The following is a 23,637-nucleotide window of genomic DNA, read 5'->3' on the forward strand; positions in this document are numbered from 1 at the left end:
AAATGGATTAAATATTAAAACCCAAACATGTAAGATTCATAGGAGAAAACTTAGATGTATATTTCTTCTTTTGTGATGCTCCTTGAGCAGCATGGGGAATAGGAAGCCGGTTAATAGAGCTGCTTCCTCTAGAGCTGATCACTGGCAGTTGCTCCTTCTTGGCACCTGGATCTGGTAAGAGTCTGTGCATTAACCACTACCCACACAAAAAAGGGAGGCAGAAAGAGTGTAAGATTTGGAGGATGGGAGGAATGCTATGACATGATGTTTTCTGGACATGACTTGATTGTTGCACACATAAGTGCAAAGCTGCTTTTTACTTACAGGAGACTTGTACAAGACCAAGCCAGTTAAAAATGCCAGCATAGATGGTAGAATATAGATAATTACTTAAAAAAACACATTTAATTCTTACTAATCCCTTTTGTCTATTTATTTTTGTTTAATTTTGCATTTTTAAAATATTGTTTCAGAAACTATTTGTGCAGATATATACATCTAAATTTTCTTCTCTTAATCTAACTCCACTGGAAAATCAATCAGAGCCTTTCATTACAAGCAACATTTCCAATTCTGTTTATTTAAGTCTTGTCTTTGTTGATAATTTTTCCTAGATATTTTATTATAATGGTATTTTCATGGAAGTTGTTATCTTCATTTGATTTTGAATAATTTATTGGTAGTATATAAATACCCTATTTTATACTAATCTTATATTAGTCTTTCAGAATTCATTAGCTTCGTGTCATCTGGAGGGATACACATATAAGTATATACATACATATAGGCACATGTTATATATATATATATATATATATATATATATATATATATAGAGAGAGAGAGAGAGAGAGAGAGAGAGAGAGAGAGAGAGAGAGGAGGGAAAGAGGAATTGTGTTTTTCCAGAAGTTCAAGATATGTCATACAATCTAATTATACCAACGGTTTTATTAAATGGTTCAAACCTTCTATAAATTGTTTTAGCTAAGATATTTGATACAATATTAAATAAAACTGACAGGGGATCACATAAGTTTCTTATTTTAGCTCATAATAGTTTACACTTTCACAATAAAGTAGGATATACTCTATAGATTTTGAATCGGTGGAATTTCTAAATTAAACAAGTCTTCATCAACTAACAGTTTATTAGAGTTATTAATGTGAAAATGTTATTTTGATAAAAAATTTCTCAGTTTTCTGAGATAGTGCGGGATTAGATATCAAAAGTGGCTGTGCTAGTTTGCGTTCCCACTAGCAATGAAGGAGTGTTCCTCTCTCTCCACATCCTTGCCAGCATGATGACATTTTTTATCTTAGCCATTCTGATGGGTGTAAAATGGAATCTCAAAGTTGTTTTGATTTGCATTTCTCTGATGACTAAGGAGGTTGAGCATTTCTTTAAGTGTTTCTCAGCCATTTGATATTCCTCTGTTGAGAATTCTCTGTTTAGTTCTGAGCTCCATTTCTCAATTGGGTTATTTGGTTTGGTGGTGTTTAATTTCTTGAGTTCTTTATATATTTTGGATATTAGACCTTTGTCAGACATAGGGTTGGTGAAGATCTTTTCCCAGTCTGTAGGCTGTCGCTTTGTTCTCTTGACAGTGTCTCCTGCCTTACAGAAGCTTCTCAGCCTCATGAGGTCCCATTTATTAATTGTTGACCTTAAAGCCTAGGCTGTTGGTATTCTGTTCAGGAAGTTGTCTCCTGTGCCAATGTGTTCCAGACTCTTCCCCACTTTTTCTTCTAACTGATGTAATGTCTCTGGTTTTATGTTGAGGTCTTTGATCCACTTGGACTTGAGTTTTGTGCATGGTGAGAAATATGGGTCCAATTGCATTTTTTTACACATAGACATCCAGTTAACCAGAGCATGGGAGAATGGAGAAATAGAAGGATCCAGTGGGTCCTAGGAACCTAAAAGAAGAACATTATGATAGGTGGATCTGGGTCCAGGGGTCCTGCTCAAACTATGGCACCAGCCAAGGAAAATACGGGCAGTAAGCTTCGAACCCCTACCCAGATCTAGCCAATGGACAGGACAGTATTCACAGCTGAGTGGAGAGTGGGGACTGACTTTCACACGAACTCTGGTGCCCCATATTTGACCATGTCCCCTGGATGGGGAGGTCTGGTGGCACTCAGAGGAAGGATAGCAGGCTACCAAGAAGAGACTTGATACCCTATGAGCATATACAGGAGGAAGAGGTCCCCCTCAGTCACCTTCATAGGGGAGGGAAGTAAAGGGAAAATGGGAGGGAGGGAGGAATGGGAGGATACAAGGGATGGGATAACAATTGAGATGTAATATGAATAAATTAATAAAATATATTTTTTTAAAAAGAAAAAATTTCTCAGTATAAATTATAACAAATTTTTATTTATTAAATACAGGATTATTATACTGATTTGTTAGTGTTGAAATAACCTTATATTCTGCATTGGTAACTTTTTATAGCTGTGATAATACACTGAGCAAAAGCAACTTAAGGAGGAAAGGGTTTGTTTCACTTTACACTTCTGGGTAATAATCAGTCCATTCAGGGCAGGGTATAAGCAGAAACCATGGAGGAATGTGCATACTGAATTGCCAATTCTGGCTGGTGTTCAGACTGCTTAGTTATACAACCCAGAACTAATTGCTTAGCAGTGGTACCGCCCACAGTGGGCAGAGCCTACATCAATCAACAGTTAAGATAATCCCCAGCAGACATGGCCACAGCCTAATCTGATCCAGGCAATCCCTCAAATGAGACTTTGTGTGTGTGTGTGCGTGCGTGTGTGTGTTTTACCTATACAGTTATTTTACTGGTACTCGTCTTTGTTTATACTAACTCTAGCAACTGTCTAGTATCCTTTTCTTCTACCCTGAAATATTGCCTGTAGTATTTCTCATTTTAATATTGTTAGAAAGGTGTATTTCTATTTTAAATTATGTGTATGCATCTGTGTCTGTGTATAGACATAAGAATGTAATTGCAGATACCAGAGGAGCACAGGTATTGAATATCATAATTTATACTCTTTTTTTTCTTACCATGTGAGTCCCAGAGCTCAAATTCTACTGGTGAGACTTGATAGTAAGTGCCTTTATTTGCTGAGTCATTTTGCCAGCTCTACTTTAATAGTTCATGTAGCACTGTATTTTATTTTTATTTGTCCTGAAAACTGCTAATTATGCCTTCATTTTGCTGGATAGCTTTAATGGATATAGAATCGTGTCTGATAATAACTAAACTATGCCATCCTGAAGCCTTTTGAACCCCATAGCTTCTCATCAGAAACCCTCTTTTACAATCATGAGGTGTTCCTTGAGTATTTTAAGTTGTTTCTCTCTTAATGACTTGGTGTCTTTCTTTGGCTTGATAGTTTGATTACGATGTGTCTAGGTACAGACAATTTGGAATTGAGCATATTTAGAGTTTATTGGGAAATTTGAATGAGTAGATTTAAGTTTAATCAAGTTCCTGACATTTCAATAATAATTCATTCAACTCTTCTATATACTCCCTTTTCTTGCTCACATCTCTTTATGGCTTTGCTGGTATGCTTGATGGTGTCTCAGCTGAGGCTTGGTTTTTCTTATTTTTTTATTTTTGTTTTGTTTTGTTGTTTGTTGTTTTTTGTTTTTTGTTTTTTGTTTTTTATCTTTTTTCTCTATGACTAGGCAGCTTTGTTTTAAATTTATAGACACCCCAGCTTGCTGACTTCATCAGGTCACATCTGCTGTTGATCCCTTTTATTGATATTAATACCATCCAGTGATTTTTTTGATTAATATCTCTAACTTCAAATTTAACTATCTTGTCTGGCTTTTGTTGACGTACTTTTAATGTGATGTTGCTCTTAGTTCCCTTATTTTTTAGACAAGGTTTCTCTTTTTCAAAAGATATCAATTGTTGTTTAGTAAATCTTATCTGTGTGCCTTGATGTCACTGTGACACAGCTACCCCAGCATCCGTGATGAACACTTTGCCCTTCACAATGTCGAGCTGCTATGGGATCCTCCACTCCTGCAAGGCTTGCAGCGGCTCCACCATATCTCACTAGGGGTGTAGTGGAGTAGTCCAGTCTCCTTTGGCTTGCTGGGCATGTTTAAAGCATTTTAGTCTAGTAAATGAGTATCCAGCATGCTGGTGACTGTTCTAATTACTGTAACCAGATACGTGACAGAAGCAACCTGAGGGACGGATGGTCCCTTTGACCCTAGTTTAGATGCTTTGGGAGTTCCACTCAGAGTGGCAGGACAGTTGCTGAGCAGCTTTTTGTATTTTATCAGATCAGAAAGAAGAGAGCTCAGACTGGAACCAGGAGCAGATGTCACCTTCAATATCTGCCACTCATGACCCACTTCTGATTAGCCAGACCCTGTGTCTTAAAGGATGTGTAATTCCAAAAGCAGCAGCACCCCTGGGTTCAAATGCATGTACCTGTGTGGGTCTTCTTTCACATCAAAACAGAACCCTGGAATTCCTCAGGGCATTTCCTATTTGTCAGTAGCCAATAAGCTGTCCCATCTTCTGTCAACCATCCTCTTGATGAATGCTTCAGCACTCTGCCAGGTAGTCTACAGTTCTTCTCAGATCTTCTCATTTTGTATTTTGTATTTTTTCCAATTCTTATGGTCAACAAATGTGAAAACTTAAAATGTCCTCAATTCTTTCATGAAAATATGTCCAGCAATGAGACTAAGCACAGCATCACACACATTACATGGCCCTAAGGTTTCCCAGAATCACACAGGAGCTGGACAAGGCTCCTAAGGACACCTTATTATCCAGATTTTCCTTTTGAAATTTTTAGTAGGCTTACTCTGTTGCCTCACTTAATCTCATCATTTCAAACAACCATGACATTACATATTTGCCCCTGAGCATCCTGGATAAATACATACTTGATAAAACCCATTTGCACAAAGCAAGTTCTGAGTTGGGTTAATTTAAGATGCTTTTGTGAGTGGGGTTTTCTTGGGAAATATCAAGCAATGAGACTCTTTGGGAATGGGGCTTTGAATGATCCCCAACTCTGTTCTTCCTTCAGGTTTTTGACCTCCATTGTTTCCAGAGCTAACTTGAAGCTACATACACCAGGATGGAACAGAATGTGTTCCTTCGGGTGTTTGACACTTTGTCTATATTGGCCATGACAAGATTGCAGCACGTTTTTAGTTCATTTGCAGAGCTGTGAAAATGTTGGTACTGAGTGTCTGTGACAACCGTCCATTGCTGTCTTGGAGGCGATGATCACAGAAAATCTCTGCACTTCCACACTTGTTCACGTCCCCTTATGGGAAGCTTATCAAATATGCTCTGGATGCCAGTTTTGCCGCTTGCCAACCCTGGACCACATAATCACATTAAAATCCTCTGACAGACTACTGCGTCCTTGATTTAATGCACATAGATCTATAGAACTGCAGAAGCCTATCTCTATATATTGTGGCTAGCACAATTTCCCTTGTATTCCAGAGCTTGCCCTAACCCAGCAGAAAAAGCCATTCTGTAGTTCCCGGTATGGTATTCTCATAAATTTCCTCCTGTTGAGAGAGGACCGGTTTCCAGGCAGGATGCAGCCCGTTCCAATGAACCAGTAGCTCACATTGTTTATGTACAAAAAGGTTGACTGGATATTGGGCCAGAGTTTGAGGAAGGCATAAGGCATGCCCATCTACACTGCACAAGAGACTAGCTGTCTTTGCTGATTTGTCCTTGCTGATTCTGCGGACTTTGCTGATTCCTCATTGGGAAGATAATACGTAATTGATATCAAGCCAGATACTTTCCACTTGAATTTTCTGAAATTGTAGCCCCTAGGAAAGGTCTTCTATAAAACTGCCACATGGCTCCACAAGAATTGCACGAAAATAACAAGTGTATGTAGTTAACACCCAGCCACCCTGTGATAGGCACTGTGCTGGCTTTTGGTCAATCTGAACACATAACATACAAGTTGGAGTTTGACCTTGAGTTTATAATCACAGCAGAATATTAGACCCTAAAATGTAACTAAATGTAAGGGAAGAAATTAACAATGTGTATTATGTTAGTATTTGACAATAGCCAGAGGAAAAATCTACCAGGAAGAAGTGTTTAAAATGCTTGGGGAGACTGATAAGCAAAAGCAAAAACAAAAAACAAACAAACAAGCAAGCAAAAACAAAATGACAACAACAAAAAAAACAAAAACAGGAATTGCAGAATAGGACTAGGAAAGGGCCTTTATACTTGAGTAGGCAATCTAAAAATCCAGTTAAGTACAGACTCCAACTTCAACAGGACCCAGGAATCTGCATATTAATAAGCTTCTTACGTATCTCCAGTATGGTGGGTTAAGATATAACAAAGAAACTGAGGCAGAAATATGCATGCGATATGCAGAACTCCATAAGTGTCCCTTTTCAACTTGATTACAGCACAAGTTTAAAAGGAAGCAGTTTTGATTATTAATTGTAAGTGGCTAGGAAATCATATTAATTTCACTTAATTGCAATTCCACTTGATTACTGCACTATTAGCACTTGTGGCTCAATATTTGTACATTGTGGGGTGTAGTCGTGTGCATTATAAGATATTTAAGCAGTATCATTGGCCTTTACCCACTAGGATACAATGTCACACCCACCACTAGTGTGATGGCCAAAACCACCCTCAGATGTCTTCCTATGTCCTCTGGAGAGCAGAACCATTCCCAACAGAAAACCATCCTCCACAATTGTTTGAGTTTAAACAATTTATCATTATGGCTCTCAATTCTGTGTTGAGTGAACTCAACAGTGAGGTGGTCATATTAGTCCCTCAATACAGTAGAAATCTAAAGGTAAAATAGCCACATTTGGCAAAACACACAGCAGAATTTACTTTAGACTTGGGGAAATAAGCATTTGGAACTAGAGCAGGGTGCAAGGGAGGTGAGGTTAAACCATATCTGGTGGTGGATTTTTGTGGCATATAATTTTGATTATTAGCTTAAGAGGAGATGGGATTAACAAAGAGACAGGTGTCCATGAAAAATGTCCCTTTCATGGGAAGACCTTTCAGGGTGGAAAGCATCTTCCAATGGATGACCCAGATACAGAGGTCCTAAACATGAGGCAGTAACACCTGCCTGCCTTCACTGTTGCTATCAAGTGCCTCGGCTGTTTATACCACCACACGTGCACACTCCAGCGTCTTCAGCTTCCAACATTGACTCAAATGCAGCAGTTCTCTAAGACTTTTCCAGGTACCAGCACCAGATCGGGACTGTTGAGGCATTCAACCTTATCGTGTAAGTATCTACCCTGTTTTCAGCCTTCCTAGTACATGCTGCCATTGTTGGGCTACCCATCTCCTATGGTATAAACTGATCTCGCATCCCCTTTAAGAATCTATACATGCATTGTCAGCACTGTTGACAGAAACAGGTGTCAGCAGATAGGACAGGCAAATCTAGTGCTCACATGAATTAAGATTGTGCGCCACAGTTAAACTTCAAGGAAGACAGCATTTGATTTAAGACACTCAAAGAAGAACTGCAAAAGCCCGAATTGTGACTCTTTAAATACAATAATATTTTTCCAACAAAGAGAAAGCTGATAGGTGTATGTGCCATAGTGTTTTTAAATGTTTCACCTGATGCTTTTACATACCTGCTGGACCTTTTAAGTTATTACAGTTTTTGCTCTTTTTCATAACCCTCTCTGAGGGTTAGAAGAACAAAGGTGAACAACATCTTAACCATTTAGTATCAACTCCCATTTCCACAGAAGTATATCAGAATACTTGTGCTTATTTAGCAGACTTATTCCAAGGGTATATCATAGTCTGTTTTTACTTTATCTGTACAAAATATGCTTTAGTGTGTTCATGATGTCTCTGTCATGTTATCTGAGTTGTCTGTTTGTTTTGTAAATATAACATTGAAATTGAATGATCTGTTATTATTGTCCTAGATACCCATGTAGTAAGTGATAATATAAGAGACTGAGTCCAGTACTTAGAGAGTAAACTGAAAAAAGCAATAGGTTGAGAGTAAAAAGGCATGAGTTTCTAGTCCAACTCTGGCTATCAGAATATCATTTTCTGTTTATATCTTCTCAAAGATGTTATCCTGACATATTCAGAACACAAGTTACATTTCAATCATGATTTCTCCCTGGCAGATATCCAAAACTGATGGCTTGAAGGAATGTTAGCAGATGGTCATACTACATGACCCTGGAGCACTTGTCAGTTCAAACACTCTGAGATAGCTCAAATATGCTCTGTCTGCAACTGGCTGTTGGTCTGGATTCTCCTCATGTGACCTCAGCTGAGCTTCCCTTCTGAAGGAATGTGCTAGTGTGGTTAGCAAGATGCTATCTACAATTTCCCCTTCTCTTGGGCATGTCATATGCAGATCTGCTTTCTAGCTTCCTACTTTGATGCAAACCAAACCAAGTCTTGCTATGCAACCTTTAGACTGTAGTTACTTTAGCGTATGTTTCCTCTCCCTGCTTACAGAATGGATTCTCTTCCCCTTTGTCTACTCCCCAGTGGCCCATTCCAATCAACCTTTCTCACAATCACTGAACTGAAACTAAACAGCGTAGGCTCACTTTTCAGTCTTAGTATTGCCCAACTGTTTTGTAGCATTTGAGGAAGGTTATGCCCCTTTTTTGAAATAGCTACTTCTCTTATGTCATACAACACTTCATATTATTCTAGACTTCCTGCTTCATCATGGGCTGTTTGCTGATCATATGTCCTTTTTTTCACACTTGACATGTTTCAATAGTGCCCTTGGCCCAAAGCCAAAGTGAGTTGATGCTATTCCATGACTGTAATATCCATGATTTTCAAATCATATATACAGTTACAAGGTCTCCAACAGAGCAGCAAGATGTATATACTCAACTGTATCCTCAACCTCTGTATTAAATAAGTACTCCCAAATTTATATCAATGTTTCAGTGGCATAACTTATACATAGCTATATTGTTTTCTGTCTTCTTCATGTGGCTGCTGAACTCAGATATCCAATATTTGATGATCATTCCTTCTTGATTCATTACTGTGATAGATCACATGGTGGATCCTTTCCAGAAACATCTACAAATTTTTAAATGAGTGAGTAAATGGTTTCCTTTACCTTTATATTTCATTCTAAGGTAGGTCAAGAAAATTTATAGATATTTGACCTTGCTGCTCAGTTAAACTTGAAGTTACGAAGTATGTATTCAGGGAAAATAGAACCTGTTGGTCACTGTGTCAGATACAACATCAAAAGTTGTTAACACCCCAACACTTTGGAGGAGAAATAATGGGACATAAATTTGAACCCCAATTTAGATAGAAATATAGGTTTTATAGAAGGTCTTTCTATGCTGAGTTTTGTGGTGTGATTCAGTTCTAATAAATACAGTTTAAATATCACCAATTATTGATGGTTCTATAGTTCACCAATGGTTACCAATATCAATACCTTCAGTAACCATTTTTTACTTTGTCATACTACAATTTTATAACTACCATGCCTATTTAATCATTAGTTAGCTGATAGTTGAGTTAGCAATTATAACCAAGCCACAAACCACAGTTTTCCTAGCAGATTCCTCTAGGACAGATGTAATTTCAATCATCTGTGAATTCCGGAGGAATAGCAGGACTCAGTAAAATACTTGTTATGGAATAATGCTTCCCAGTCTGTTAGACATTTCCAAGTTTAAGTTTGTGTTTCTCAGCCTGAGTTCCCCTTTAATAAAAACCATGCATGTCTGTAGGCATTGGCTCTTTTTAATTACAGCTGCGAGAGCAATCCTATTCCTTACAGCTTACTTTATCCTTAACACTTAGCTTAGAAAGAAATTATACAATAAACAGAAGGTGATGATAATGACATAGAGGAGGTGGCTTCTGATGTGGAAAATGGAATTGTGTCCAAGTGTCTCCTCTCCTGACACAGTTGACAGATGCCACAATGTGTGTCTGTCAGTCAATACACCTTGAACTGGGTCAGAGTGCTGCCTCTAGGAATTGGATCCCATTGATTTTTAATGAGTGTAATTGTCTCAAGTGTCACTGGAGTTGCTTCTCTCCTTCTCCCATTTCATAAGTTAGCTTGGTTGTTAATGGGGGATCAGGAAAAGGGTTAACCAAAAGCTAACAATAGTTAGCCACAAACTGAAAAACAATCGAGTTGGGGGGGGGGGCGTTGAAGATGAACTTCCGACAGAGCAGGGACTAATAATGTCCAACCACTTATTTGCTTCAAAATTCATTGCAAAGGGCAATAATTGTTTTAAATAGAAAGGCTGTTGAATTATAATTGGGAGCAATTGAAACTCACTGAAATATTGAATAAAACATTAGCTATTTTAACCGGTGTTATCTTTATAATTATCTTCAGGAGCAATGGGGACATGGATCGTGATTGGCTATGAGCCTCACCCATTCCCTGGTGTCTTTGGCAGTCCATTATGGCATGGGTTTTATTAACAAGAGCTGTGGCTAAGTAGACATTAGGTCCCTCTGCTCTCCCCTGCATGGCTCTTTCTGAATGCACTACTAGATAAGGACCAGTGCAGATTCTGTTTCCAAAAGAGTGAGCTTTAGGCATGTGACAGAGAAATATACAGGCCTGGGTATCCAGTGACAGCATCAGTGGGCTCTGAGCAGTAGTATTTCCACAAGCCATTATGATGTCACTCAGCATGCATCTCCCAAGCACAGCCTAGGCAGGGGCTATTAACTGCTATTTTCCAGCTGTCACCTTCACCATGTCTGCTGTCACATCGTTTGTCCAACTGATTCCAACTCCACGACACATGTCCTCCTTCCTCTTGTTGCCCTGCTCCCACAGGCAGGTTCTTTGTATATTCCATCTGCCTATGATATAGAACTGACAGACAAAATGGGACGGAGGCAGGAAGCTTAGGTGACTGTGATTAGAATGTATGATTCAGGGAGGGTGGACAGGCTCAGATGAGACATCTATGACAATGGTGGAGCGCAAAGGGAAGGAGGCTTTCTGTACCCTCATTGCACTCCGAGGCTTGATAACAGGACTTGTGCCTTGCTGTTCAATATTTCTGGGTTCTAGACTTAGCCCAGCGTCTAAAAGGTGGGCAATAAGTCATTTTTTTCTGAATGAAAAATGATAGATAACTGTGGTAGATAGCATTCAGGAGTCAGACTAAGCTGAATTCAAATCTTGCTTCCTCTTCTGACCCAGATACAGTCAGTAATGACATTGTCTAAATCAGTGTGGACAGGTATGGAAAGCAGAGCTGGGCACTCCACTTTCACCATGGGGAGTCGATCTGAGAGGAGCCCCTAACATGCATGAATTCATGAAACTGCAGAACAGAGAACCTGTGCACACTGAGCTTCTAACCAGAGATCAGAAATATGGTCACCACCTTAAAGAACTATGTTAGTTTCCCCAAAGAAAACTGCAGTAATTGACAATGCCTCTCTCATGGGACAGGTAGAGTAAGCCTGAGAACATTCATTATGCCTAACTCTGACCTTCATTCTCTGCCTGTCACGAGCTATGCTTTTCAAAGGAAACTTTTTTTCAGCTTGTCACTCAAAAAGAGGAAAGCTACAGAGCCAGATTTCAGGCATCTTTTCCCAAAGTCTCCACTAAGATCATAAGATATGAATAGAAATAAGCGAGAACAGCAGATAAAGGGACTGTCTGACAATCTGCTTGGTCTTCTCCTCCACCAGACGCCATCTCTTCATCAAGCTTTCCAGAATCCACCAGCTAGATGGGAGACACATCACCCTTGGTATTTATGATTGGCCTTGGGACTATAGATCTGCTTTTGTTCCTTTTATTACTCCAGATGACATCACAAGAGTCAAATATATGCTTTCTGCATTTTACCTTCACTCGTTATTGTATTCTTTCCAAATACATGAAGGAGGCTAGCGAGTGCATGAGGTTAAGGCAATAAAGCTGGAAGGGACTTGGATGAATTTAGTGTTAGGAAGACCTGGGGTTGCTTCCCAGGGAAAATGCCTGAGAATGCAAAGAGAGAGGCTCAGTCAGAAGCCTATATTATCACACCCTTTCCCTCTTCCTCTACCTCTCCCTCTCCTTCTCCCTCTCCTTTTTCCTCTCCTCTCTCCTCTCTTCTCTCCCTTCCTCCTTCCCTTCCCCCTCTCTCAATGGAAAAAATGAAATGTCCAAAGTCAAGGTCAAAATATCAAAGCTTGATTTAGAGATAAAGCACATGTATAGGCGCTGGCACCAGCTTGGTCCAGATGTCTGGGAAGACTAAGGCCTGGGACTTCTATCACGCAGCTGGTGTTAAATAATATGGATAGAGTAGAACAATGCTTGGAGGGTGATCCTACAGGAGTATTTTTTTAAAGGAGGGTCTGGACAGTGCACACCTGGAGAGATCATCCTCTGGAAGGAAGCAGTGCTACCAGAACAAGAAACACTAATGTTATTGTCAGCTACATTCCTAAGGGGAAAAGGATGCTTCATCCACTAGCCAGCTTGCCAACAGATTGCAGTGTGCAGCGCAGGGTGATGTACTTTGTCTCAAGCTCTCTTGCATTTTGTTGTTCCCTCCAACAACAGAAATGAGACTTGAGGAGTCAGTATTATCCTTGGAGACCTCTTAGAATGGAAAACCCGAAAACTCTCGACCATAACTTCCTCGTTAGCAAATGCTCATCGTGTAATGAAGAGTTCACCCCTGCAGCCTGTGGCTTTTTTCTTGCTTTGCTTCATGTGTGGTGTGGTAACCCTTGAATCAATATTAGTGGAAATATCTGCTGCCCAGCACCCTGAAATGTAGGCACAAGCTCTGGATCCATAGGGGATCTCTGTGCTCTGAGCAAGCTCAGTAAATCTGTATTTCTGGGCTTCATGGCAGGTTCATTTCAAGCTGCTGGCCATGAAAAAATAAACAAAATAAAGTATGCTTTCCTTTCCCACCCCTCCTGAAGCTGAAAGGCAAGTTACACTTCTGTAAGAACACACATCATCCAGATGTGGAGTGTCTATGTAACCTTCGGTGACTGCCTCATCAAACAGCTGGAAACCAAGGAAAGCTGGAAGACTTCACTTCAGGGAGGGGCAAGAGTGCTGTGTACAGAGGAATGCAGGTCAGGGTTCAGAACAAGGACTTACTTAAAGTCAACAAGGACTATCAAGTAGTCCTTTCCTCTTTATTAAACACAGATTCTTTTCTCCTACATTAGAATCTGAACATGGTTTCCTATTCTTCTACTTGTTCCAATTCCTCCCCACCTAGCCTCCCAGATGGATCCACCCCCTTTCTATATGTCTCACAAGAAAAGAACAGGCTTCTAAGAGATAACAACAAAACACAACGAAATAAAATATAAGATAAAACAAAAGCCATCATATCAAATTTTGGCAAGATGAAATCTTTTTTTAAAAAAAGAGAAAAAAATAAAAGAGCCTCAGGAGAAAGCACAAGAGTCAGAGGTCTACATGTTTAGGAGTTCCATAAAAGTGCTGAACTGAAAGTGCAGACCTGTGTAGGTTCTGTACTTCCTGCTTCAGTCTCTGTGAGATCATAGGAGATCTGTTCAGTCGTTTTAGGGGGCCTCTTTTTCCTGGGGTCTTTGATCTCCTCTGCTTCCTCTACTCCTTCTTCCTCCTTCACTGTAGGGTTTCCAGGAAGACTACTTTCAGAAGGACTATAGAAGTACTATTTAGAAGTTTGATTTTGCATCTGCTAAAGCAGAGCTGGTAAGGCACACACAGGTTGTGTTACTACTTACAACATTAAAGTCCTGGCAAGCATAAAGACTGCCTTTAAGTTCTGAATGAATAAATGAATATGAATTCAGAGAGAGGTTGTGACAAAATCAAGAGGTGAGAAACTGAAGACAAGGATTTGATGCAGCCAAAGTAATTTATTTGCCCATCAAAGTGTTGATCTAGGAGCCTTCTTAGTTACTCAGATGCAAGGAACCTTCATCTTGGTTCCAGGTGTGATGATAATTTCCTATTATTGTATTGCATTTATTGCTTTTCATAACAATGGTTTGCAAATTTGTATGCTGAGAGAAAAAAAAAAGACAGATTGATTCTCATGAAAATGCCAGTACTTTCTCAGAAACGGTAGTCCATTATTCCAAAATTGGCTAATAGGATTTGAAACCAACGTTTCTGCTAGAGTAGACCATACAGAAAATATATACTAGACACCATAGTTAAAACTCTAGCTGAGAAAGAGAGTCCACACTGGACTGGCAACCTTCATTCAAAACCCAAACAAAACTACTTGGAACACTTGGGCATGGCTCTTGCTGGTTGCTTGTCACTACTTGTGATGACTCACTGTCAACTTGACTGGGTTACAATCAACACATCTGTGCCTTGGCGAGTGTGTTTCCACACTTGTTTAATAGAAGAGGGAAAACCCACCCAACCTAAGTGGCACCATCCCACTGGTTGAGACACCAGACTTGTTTCAAAAAGAAAAGTTGATCGAGTGCTAGCATTCATCTTTCCCTGCTTCCTGGGTACAAAGATCACCAAAACCCCTGCCTTGTGCTCCTGCTGACATACAGTCTCCACCACGATGGACTGTGCCCTCACACTATGGGCCAAAATCAACCCTTCCTCCCTTACAGTGCTTCTTGTCAGGTATGTTGTCACAGAAGACTAGTAAAGTAACCAAAGCATTGTGGGTATGGGACAGTGCCTCTGGAGCATGCCTTTCTGCACTGAAATCCATGCATTAATATGGACATTTCATCTGAAAGCATGTGTGAGGAAGAGTGCTCTAGGAAAAGCATTGTCTTTACAAACCTTGCACAGGATGGTAGAGGCAAGCCAGATGCTACAACAGCATGGGGGTTGATGACAGCCAAGGGCAGGATGTGTGATAGAGTCAGGGAAGCCCCTTTGCAAGTATGGAATCAACAAAAGCATCTTGCATTGGTGAGTCTGCATCTGAGATGTAGTAAAGGAAAAAAAAAAACCTAGGAATTTCCATGAAATCTCTGTGATGCACAATTCTGGACCCAAGATGACTTTCAGATTTATATCAATGTTATACTTTTCAAAATGTTAAACACAGTGCCAATGTGTAAGTGCTAAGTGAGTTGTTCCCAGGATGGGTCTTTTCTTCAAACATTAGTAAGAATTTCAAGACACATCACAGAGTATGAAATGAAAAACGGTGCCCTTCTGCACAGCTCACCACATCAAATGTTACACACATGCTAATAAAACTCCTGGGGTGAGGGAGATTGCTATCTCCAATTCAGGTGAAGATCTGAGAAGGGTGCCCATGACATGCCTCTCAATTAGGAATAGGAACCAATGACAGACTAACGTAATTCTTTCTCCCAAGTCTCCCACCCATGCCTGTGTCTACTGCATCTCTGCACGAAAGACTTCAAGAACAGAATACATAAGGATGGATCTGTCTATCTTTTGTTTCTGGAAGACCTAAGAGAGGGCGGGAAATCCTTATGTTTTCTGAGCAACAGGTAACATCAGAGGACATGAGTTTTTACTGAATAGACTTTGCCAGGAACTCAGACCTCACTGTATATCAGGATCATGGACTAAATGCTCCCCATCATGTATATTTTTCCTGTAGAGATGTCAGAATTTCCGACATTTTAAAAACTGCTCATGCTAACATGGTCAGCCAATGAGTCTGGTGTAGGCTCAATTTTCTTAACAAATATATTTTATTACGAACTTATTAACCAAATGTACATCACTTATAACCTGACTAACCTAAATGATAGCAAAAGAAGATTACTGAATACAATAACAAAACTGTAAGGATATCAGTTCTGAGGAACGATTCTCCTGGCATAATCAGCAGGATTTCTTCTGCTGGAACCTGGAGCAACCAGAATCTGGAACATCAGCAGGAGCCTGAAGCCACGAAGCCTTCCCTCGAGTGGTTCTCTCTAGGAGTGTCTCGAAGTGGAGCGATGAACAGCCAAAAACTATCACAAGTCTCCAAAAGCCCTGCCTCTTGTTTCTGGCTCACTTAAATATCTCCTCCCAAAGTGCGTTCACAGATCTTTTCAGCTGGCAACAATCAAGCTCCTGCATGAGGTGGTTTGCCTTTCTAGTGGATTAACATCACCTGTTCTCTCACAAGACTGTTTGCCATGCCACATTTGGGATCGTAACAGAAACAGGGTTTATCTCTCCTTCAGTCAGGCTTAGGTTTCCTAATTTTTTTCAATTCTAAATTTTTATTCTATTTTAATTCTGTGAATTGACTATATTAATCTCTTTCCCCTCTCTGCTCCCTCCCTCCTACCCCTTTTGTACAGATTGCCTCACAGGGGTATTTCTGCTGTCCACTCCCCATTACCTTATGAAGGCTTAGGCTTCTACAGCTGAAAACTATAGGGAAATGTCTTGAACAGAATTGCATTTCTCTCATTTCAGGATCCTAGATAAAGATGTTCACAGACATAGTGATGACAAGGGTGTGTGTCCTTTGAACAAAATATACCTGGCTGTCTTTTTGCTGTGTTATCAATGATAGGGAATAGAGAGAATTCTCTCCCATGAGTGTTTTTTTTTTTAATAAAGAGCCTAACTCAGTTTTTGAGAACTTCACGTTCACAATGCGTTTTTATGAGACCTCATCTTCTAATACCACTCCATTACGAGTTATCATATAGAAAGTGGTGTGACATACAACACAGTGTGTAACAGCACTCCCTTGTTTATCCTTAAAACTTTGAGTTTACCTTTAATGGTCTATTATTTCATTTCAGCTTCTAATTATCACTCAACAAAATAATGGCCCAGCTCTGTTTTCCCTTCCACACCCAACAGGTTGCATCCTTAGCACTAATATCTGTGAGTGATATCATCCAATATGTTCACTGGATTCCTCAACTGGCAACATTTGTGTTCAGAATAAAAGCTTATCTTTACACCGAGAAGGGTATAGGGACTGAGCCCTCACTATGACAACATGGCTGAGAGGACTGAATTCCATTTGCCTGGTCCACTGTCCGAGAAGTATCTTTGTGCAACACAATGATGAAATCATTCCAGTGGCTTCTCCTCCATATGAGGTGCAGGTAACAGGCTTCAGTGCGGTGTTTCTAAATTTTCAGCCACAACTTGTCTGTTTAAGGCTCCCATAAGCTAATAGCTCTTCCTGACTCTGAGCATGCCTTCTTCCCTTAGTAAAACCCATGGGCATTTACAAGTTGACTGCACTCTCAGACTGGCTAGTGTTCACCTCTTTATCATTTCTCTTTCTCTTTGCTCTCTTCAGTTTTTTGTTGTTGTTGTTGTTTTTGTTTTGTTGTTGTTTGTTTGTTTGTTAGTTTTACCTCCTTCCTGTATCTTTATCTTCTTGTGACACACCTTAAGCCAGAAGCTGTCAGCTAAGTAGTATGCAAATACTCCTGTTTGTACCCATTTCTCAGGGAGTGATGCTTAAAGCCTGGGCTAGGAGCAGCAGCTGCTGCTGCCTCCGCAGCAGCTCAGAGCTGTTAGAAATGCAGGTTTCCCTGGCTCAGCCCATGTCCCGGAATCAGAAACTGGACTGCAGCCCAGCGTTCTCTGTGTTAGCAAGCTCTCCAGGTGATTCCTGTGTAAGAGAAGCCTCGGAACCACTGGCCCAGGGAAATTTAGCTACAAAATGCACACGGCCAGACACCAATTGGTTCTAGATTCCCTGTGGTTTTGCCGAGAAAGGCCTGGCAGCCTACTTTAGGACTTGGCTGCCTGTGTGCTTTCCTTCCATTTAGTGAGCTACATGTTACCAAGTGGTTTTTGCAGGTGTTCCCTGAAAATTATTCCTCTTCATGGCACTTGAGACCAGTTGCAGGTGGGTATGTTGCTACCACATCCCAACTGGCTTTCTAGTCTGTGCCTGCCTGCCAATGATGGGGGATTTTTAATATGTTTTGGCACCTTTGTCATGTTCTGAACACCAGGAGGAGAGAGGTCTCATTTGCATCAGCTCTGTCTATCTCTTGTTGTAACCTGTGCTCCAATTATGAAACTGGGCAAGTAACTAGTAGAATTTTAGCCACACCCACAGATAGACATCATTAGTCAACCAGGAAGGACAAGGTAACCAGGTAAGCACTACCTTTTGAGCTTTCCCATGAGGAAGGGTGACTGTGTGACCTTCAGATCCACTGCTGACGGCAGCGTCTATGCACCCAGAGTAAACGACAGAGAGGAGAGAATTCGATCTAGTGATAATTAAGCTCAGAAATACACAGGCATCAATTATTCAGTTTCCACAAGTCCTCATTAATATAGGCTTCTCAAGTGCAGACAGAATGATAATTCCAACGAGAACTAGGCCCAAGTTTATCTTTGTGTGCTTTATCAAAAGAAGAAGAACGGGAGCCAGGGTAAGGAGAGGCTGGTGCAGCGACCTGAGAATGAGAGCAAAGAGGCTGGCCAAGCAGACGTGAGTACGTCCAACTTCAGCGATGTCCATAAAGGAAAAGCTCCGTCCACAAATGACCTCCCTTTAATTTCATGTTTGTACTTTTGCTTTACATAGCTCCAAAATACAAAAGGCTTGAAAGAGTTGATACACAGCAGCTTGCAATTTACATTCATTTATCATCAGGTCATATAGCTGCATATAAAAACTAGACATTATCTTACTTTTTTTTTTTTTTTTTACAAATTTACAAATTTGTACATTTTAAAAAGACAGCTCAGTAAACAAGGTTTCATTGTATTCTTAGAGCATGCATTGGGGCACCTATATTACTTGAATTTACATTCATCCCATTCCTTCACTTTGTGACTTGCCAATTTAAACCTGGACCCCTCTTTGAATACTTTATGAAAGGAATGGTCCAGAATTCACTTTCAGCCCTGTTTCAACTGGAGAGTGAGCCTTAGTTGTTGGAAATATCTAAAGTCTGAGAACACACAGCATTACTGTGGTCACCGGAAAATCTAACCCGTTCATCTTTACATATTGATACAAGAACTAACAGGGAACTCTGCAAATGTTTGTTCAAATCTAAATCCAAGTCCTCGGAGTCAGCAATTTCTTCCCCAAGTGTTTACTTGTGAGGAGCCCTTGCAGGTGTGTGCACAGGGGGATGCTGCCCATGGCCTCTAGGGTTTTTCATCAAAACAGGTAAGCTTAGGCAACAACTCAGCGAGCCTGATTAGGCCAATGCCATGCATAGATGAAGGGCAGCTCTGCAGGGAAGAACTTAACCAAAACTAGGAAAAAGGAAAAGGCAATTTGAAAGCAAAATGTTAGAGAGGAAAAGGCAATTTAAGAGATATCAGCCAGTGTAAAGAGATAAGTGGGGAACACTTTAACAGTGCCAATGAAGAAACAGGTTAGTTAGAAAAGAAATCAGAAAGTAATATCCTGTTTAAGAAGAGGCACATTTCTCATAACATGGGAGAAAGATGTATCGCACACCAGCACCAAAGTCAGAATTGCTGCAGGAGGTGAGAAGAGGAAACCAACTTTGCAATGTTAATAATGCTTTATTCTGGAAAGCTAAGCAGGTAAATAAGCGGTGGTTCCTTCTGATCTGTGATGAAGAAAGTAACCCTCTGCTGCTCTGAGAGTGGTCTGGCCTCGACTGCGTGGATTAGAGCTCTCTCTAGGAAGCCCTCTTTTCTAAGCTTACTGTTGGATCTTGATAGCTGAGACTGCTCACCCTCACAGGATCTCAGAGAGCCGATGAAGGGAGCACATTTGGTTTAGGAATGAGATGTAAAGAAAGCTGAAAGTCAAGGGTGAGCCTTGATATCTGAGCGGAAGTTGGTGGATGAAAAGAATGCTGATTGGATGCTTTCTGTGAAAAGGTAATGTGACAGGGGAGACAAGTGCTCAATAGTTCCTGCCTTACAAATATGTCTGTCAGATATATTGGGCTAGAAGGCTGAAGGCGATGCTCCAACGTTACACAGAATCTTGGATGACTGTTCAGGCAGCAAGCTGTCTCTGTCATTTTTTCATTTCAGAAGCTACTCACCTGCACTTCCAGTTTACTCAGGTAATTAAGTATTATTCCTTCTCAAGTCTCTGATGGGGTTGAAGACCAGATAGAGCTCAATTGTTTAGGGGTTAAGATGTTTTTAGGTCTAGATAGATGTTTTAAATGGATAGAGATGAGATATGATAGATATTGGTTTACATTCAGAATTTTAGACTCACCAAGATAGGAAAGATGCTCTCTTCAAGGTTGCCAAATATAAATAGACAAAAACACTATAAATGTAACATTTATAAAATTCATGATTGTTCCATGGTTCTTCTTGCTTTATGCAGTTTATTTTCTTTGTGTGTAATAATATAAATATATGGGTAAAAATTGAGATGCAATAAAAGAAATTTTAAAAAGAAAAGAGAAGTAATCCAGTTGAGTAACAGGAAAATGGCTGCAACTGCAGTCAAAACACATGTGCCTATGAGCTACATACACATATACATCTATAACTGTCCAAAAGCATGGAGGATCTGCCCAAAAGAGCAGAAGAGAACATTGCTTCTGGCTTTTCAAAGTGGCAAACTAAAACATTTCTACAGAGATCAACCTCTTTGTCCTGATCCCCAACTAGTGCCTTTCTGGGTAGCACAGAACCAGAAGCACGTAAGAAGCGTGGTGAAGGGGCCCAAGAAGACTGCTCACTCAATAAGGCACTTGCCTCCCAACTCTGAGGACCTTAGTTTGAGCTGCAGAACCTATGTGAAAAGCAGAGAGTGTTCATCATTCCCCGTTAGCCCTGTTACTACTGAGGTACAGCTCCCCTCCCATGAAGCCCTTTACAGGACACCATGAGATGTAACTTACTATCTGACCTATGTAGATATTCTAAAGGAAACACAGAACATGAAGATTCAAAGCAAGCATCCATAAATGACAGACAACATGTGTCTATTGTATTTCTGGGTTATCTCACTCAGAATGATTCCAGTTCCACCCATTCATCTGCAATTTCCATAATTTCATTTTTTTCTTAATAGCCATATACTATTTCAATGTGTAAAGATACCACATTTTCATTATCCATTCCTCAGTTGGTAGAAATCTGGATTTTTTCCATTTCCTGGCTGTTGTAAATAGAAGAGCAATGAGCATAAATGAGTAGGTATTTCTACAGTTGAATATAAAGTCCATTTTTGGGTATATGCCCAAGAGTGGTATATAACTGGATCATGTGGTAGATCTGTGTCTGTTTTTTTTGTGGGGGGGGGAGGCTGTCACTATGATATGACTAGAGGATGCACAGTTTGTGCTTCTACAAGAAGTGAATACATGTCCCCTTTCTCAATTCAATATTTGTTATTATTTGTGTCTTTAATCTTAGGCATTTTGAGTGGGGCAAGATGAAAGCACAAAGTAGTGTTAATTTATATTTCCTAAGGAGAGGTAGGATAAAGGAGGGAGTAAAGGAAGGACAAATAACACGAGTTTTCGAAAAGGCCTTAATGAAATATACTACTGTAATGACTTCTTTAAAAAAATTAAGAACTCTTTCCAATGCTTGTGATTGCACTCAACATTTAAAAGTTGCAGAAGACTTCATATGCTTGAGTCTTAGAACATAGAGAAATCAAGTTAATACTCAACTGGCAGCTTTATCCCTCCTGGCTAGCAGGCATGAAGCTATGCACCTTACTAGAGGAGAAAAGCAGTCATCAGTCTTCCTCATCTGTCAATTGTAAGAGCTACAATAATGGCAGGCCTGGCAAGATATGTCATTGATGTAATATTGTCAGGAACATCATGATAGTAACCAACTATGTTCTGATTGGATTGAAGGCCCAGTCTACAAGATTAAATCCATACTGGGCCTCCATTATCAGGAAAAGAACATATATCTAGACAGGTATTAGGCCCCAAGGGATAACTTTATCATCATCATCATCATCATCATCATCATCATCATCATCATCATCATTGTTATTATCATAATCATCATCATTCTGCTAAGTGGATACAGTATTAAACCAACTCATAATGACATACTTTTATAGCCATAGATTAATACATCTATCAACTGTCATCACAGAATCTTCTATTTGCTCTAGATGATGATTAACACAGACACACACAACAGGTCATGGTACAGATTAAAAACGATGGTGGTGAAATTCACAGCTCCAAATAGGACATCAATATCACAGAACCTGTTTCCAAGGCTCAAGGATCACTGTAAAAGGCAGGGTAGAAAGATGATGAGCTCCAGAGATGGTAGACAAAAGCCTTTCTGGAAAGAGTAGGGAAGTTGCACATATAAATTCACAGTGGTCATGACAGAATGAACAAGACACATGTAAACGTTAGCCAGACACAAATCCAAGCATGAAGAGAGGAGGTAAGCATAAGTGCCACTCTCAGTGAGATGCTATGGGCAACAGGTAGCTGCTGGAAGAGTTAGGCTCCAATTTTCTTTAAGGAAATAACCCTCAGAAGATGAGCCACACTTCAGTTGAAGGCCACATACTGGGAATATATGAGTAACACGCTTTGGACACAATGTGTTAAACAAAAAATAGGATACACATCTTGTAGGGAGGATAGAGGAGGTGCATCTGGAAGGAGTTGGGGGAAGTGGGGTATATATGACCAAAATGCGTTGTAGAAAATTCTCAAAGAACTAATAAAAAAAAACAATGAAGGAAAACAGTCAGGCATGGAGTCACATGCGTGTAAACCTTGTGATAGTGACAGGAGGAGGAAATATAAGTGGGTTTCTAGGGCTTCGTATCAGCCAATTTAGGCATCCATGGGAAAGTTCCAGGTCAATGAGAGATCCTATCCCAAACAAAAGGTGGAAATCAAATTGCAAATGATACCTGCCACTTGGCAATCGAACCCAATATGAAGATGAAATCTTTGGAGGGCGCCTACAACAGAATCCATTGGGCATGGTCAGGCAGATCTCAAAGCCTACCTCAGAATTCCTAAGATGGTCTGTGCATTCAGGGAGGCTGGGCATCCACTCATTTGACAAACTCTGCAGTGATGCTGCTGTGTACCACAGCGCTGCTGAAAGTGTGCAGAGTGTCTACCAAAAGGCCCAGCATCCCCAGATGAACCTGTGATGTCTCGTTAAAGATACAAGGAAGGCTGGAGCTGTAGTCTCAAGATGAATTAATAATGTGTGACATTTCCTTAGTAACTTTCTTCACAGGAGAAGAGGACTGAAAAACTACAGATGTGTTCTCTGTGGGTATGTCTTGGAGGCTTTGCTGCAGCAAACAGTGCTGGACTAGGTAGTGCTTGGAGGACTTAAAAATAAATCTTGTTCTGGTACTGCCGGAAAGGAAAGTGAAATTCTCACTGTGTCTGAAGGCTGGTCAGAAGTCAGGCTGGACCACATCACATGTTCAGAATGAACAGAGCCTCACTGTGCCCTCCCATGGCCCCCTGGCATTCTCTGAAAGGTTTTCCCTGCACAGCGGTCCCTCAGTCTGAGCCCTGGGACTTAAGAAGCTACAAAGTGATAAATCAATTATGAAATGGAAACCTCGATTACCGCCTGTCTGCTTAATTGTTTGACAAGTTAATTAATCTCTCAAGCAACTGGGCTCCATTCTCCCTGTAAATTGTGGGGAAATAGCCATAGTGGGTCCCCGAGGTCTGGGCGATACAGTATCAATGAGGCTCCTGGAAAACTATGAATAATAAGCATTTAGTGGGGTCAGCGCCTCACCATCGGAATGGGGAGATT

Source organism: Acomys minous (assembly GCF_964271855.1).
Source record: "Acomys minous genome assembly, chromosome: 2".
In the NCBI taxonomy this organism is placed as follows: domain Eukaryota; kingdom Metazoa; phylum Chordata; class Mammalia; order Rodentia; family Muridae; genus Acomys; species Acomys minous.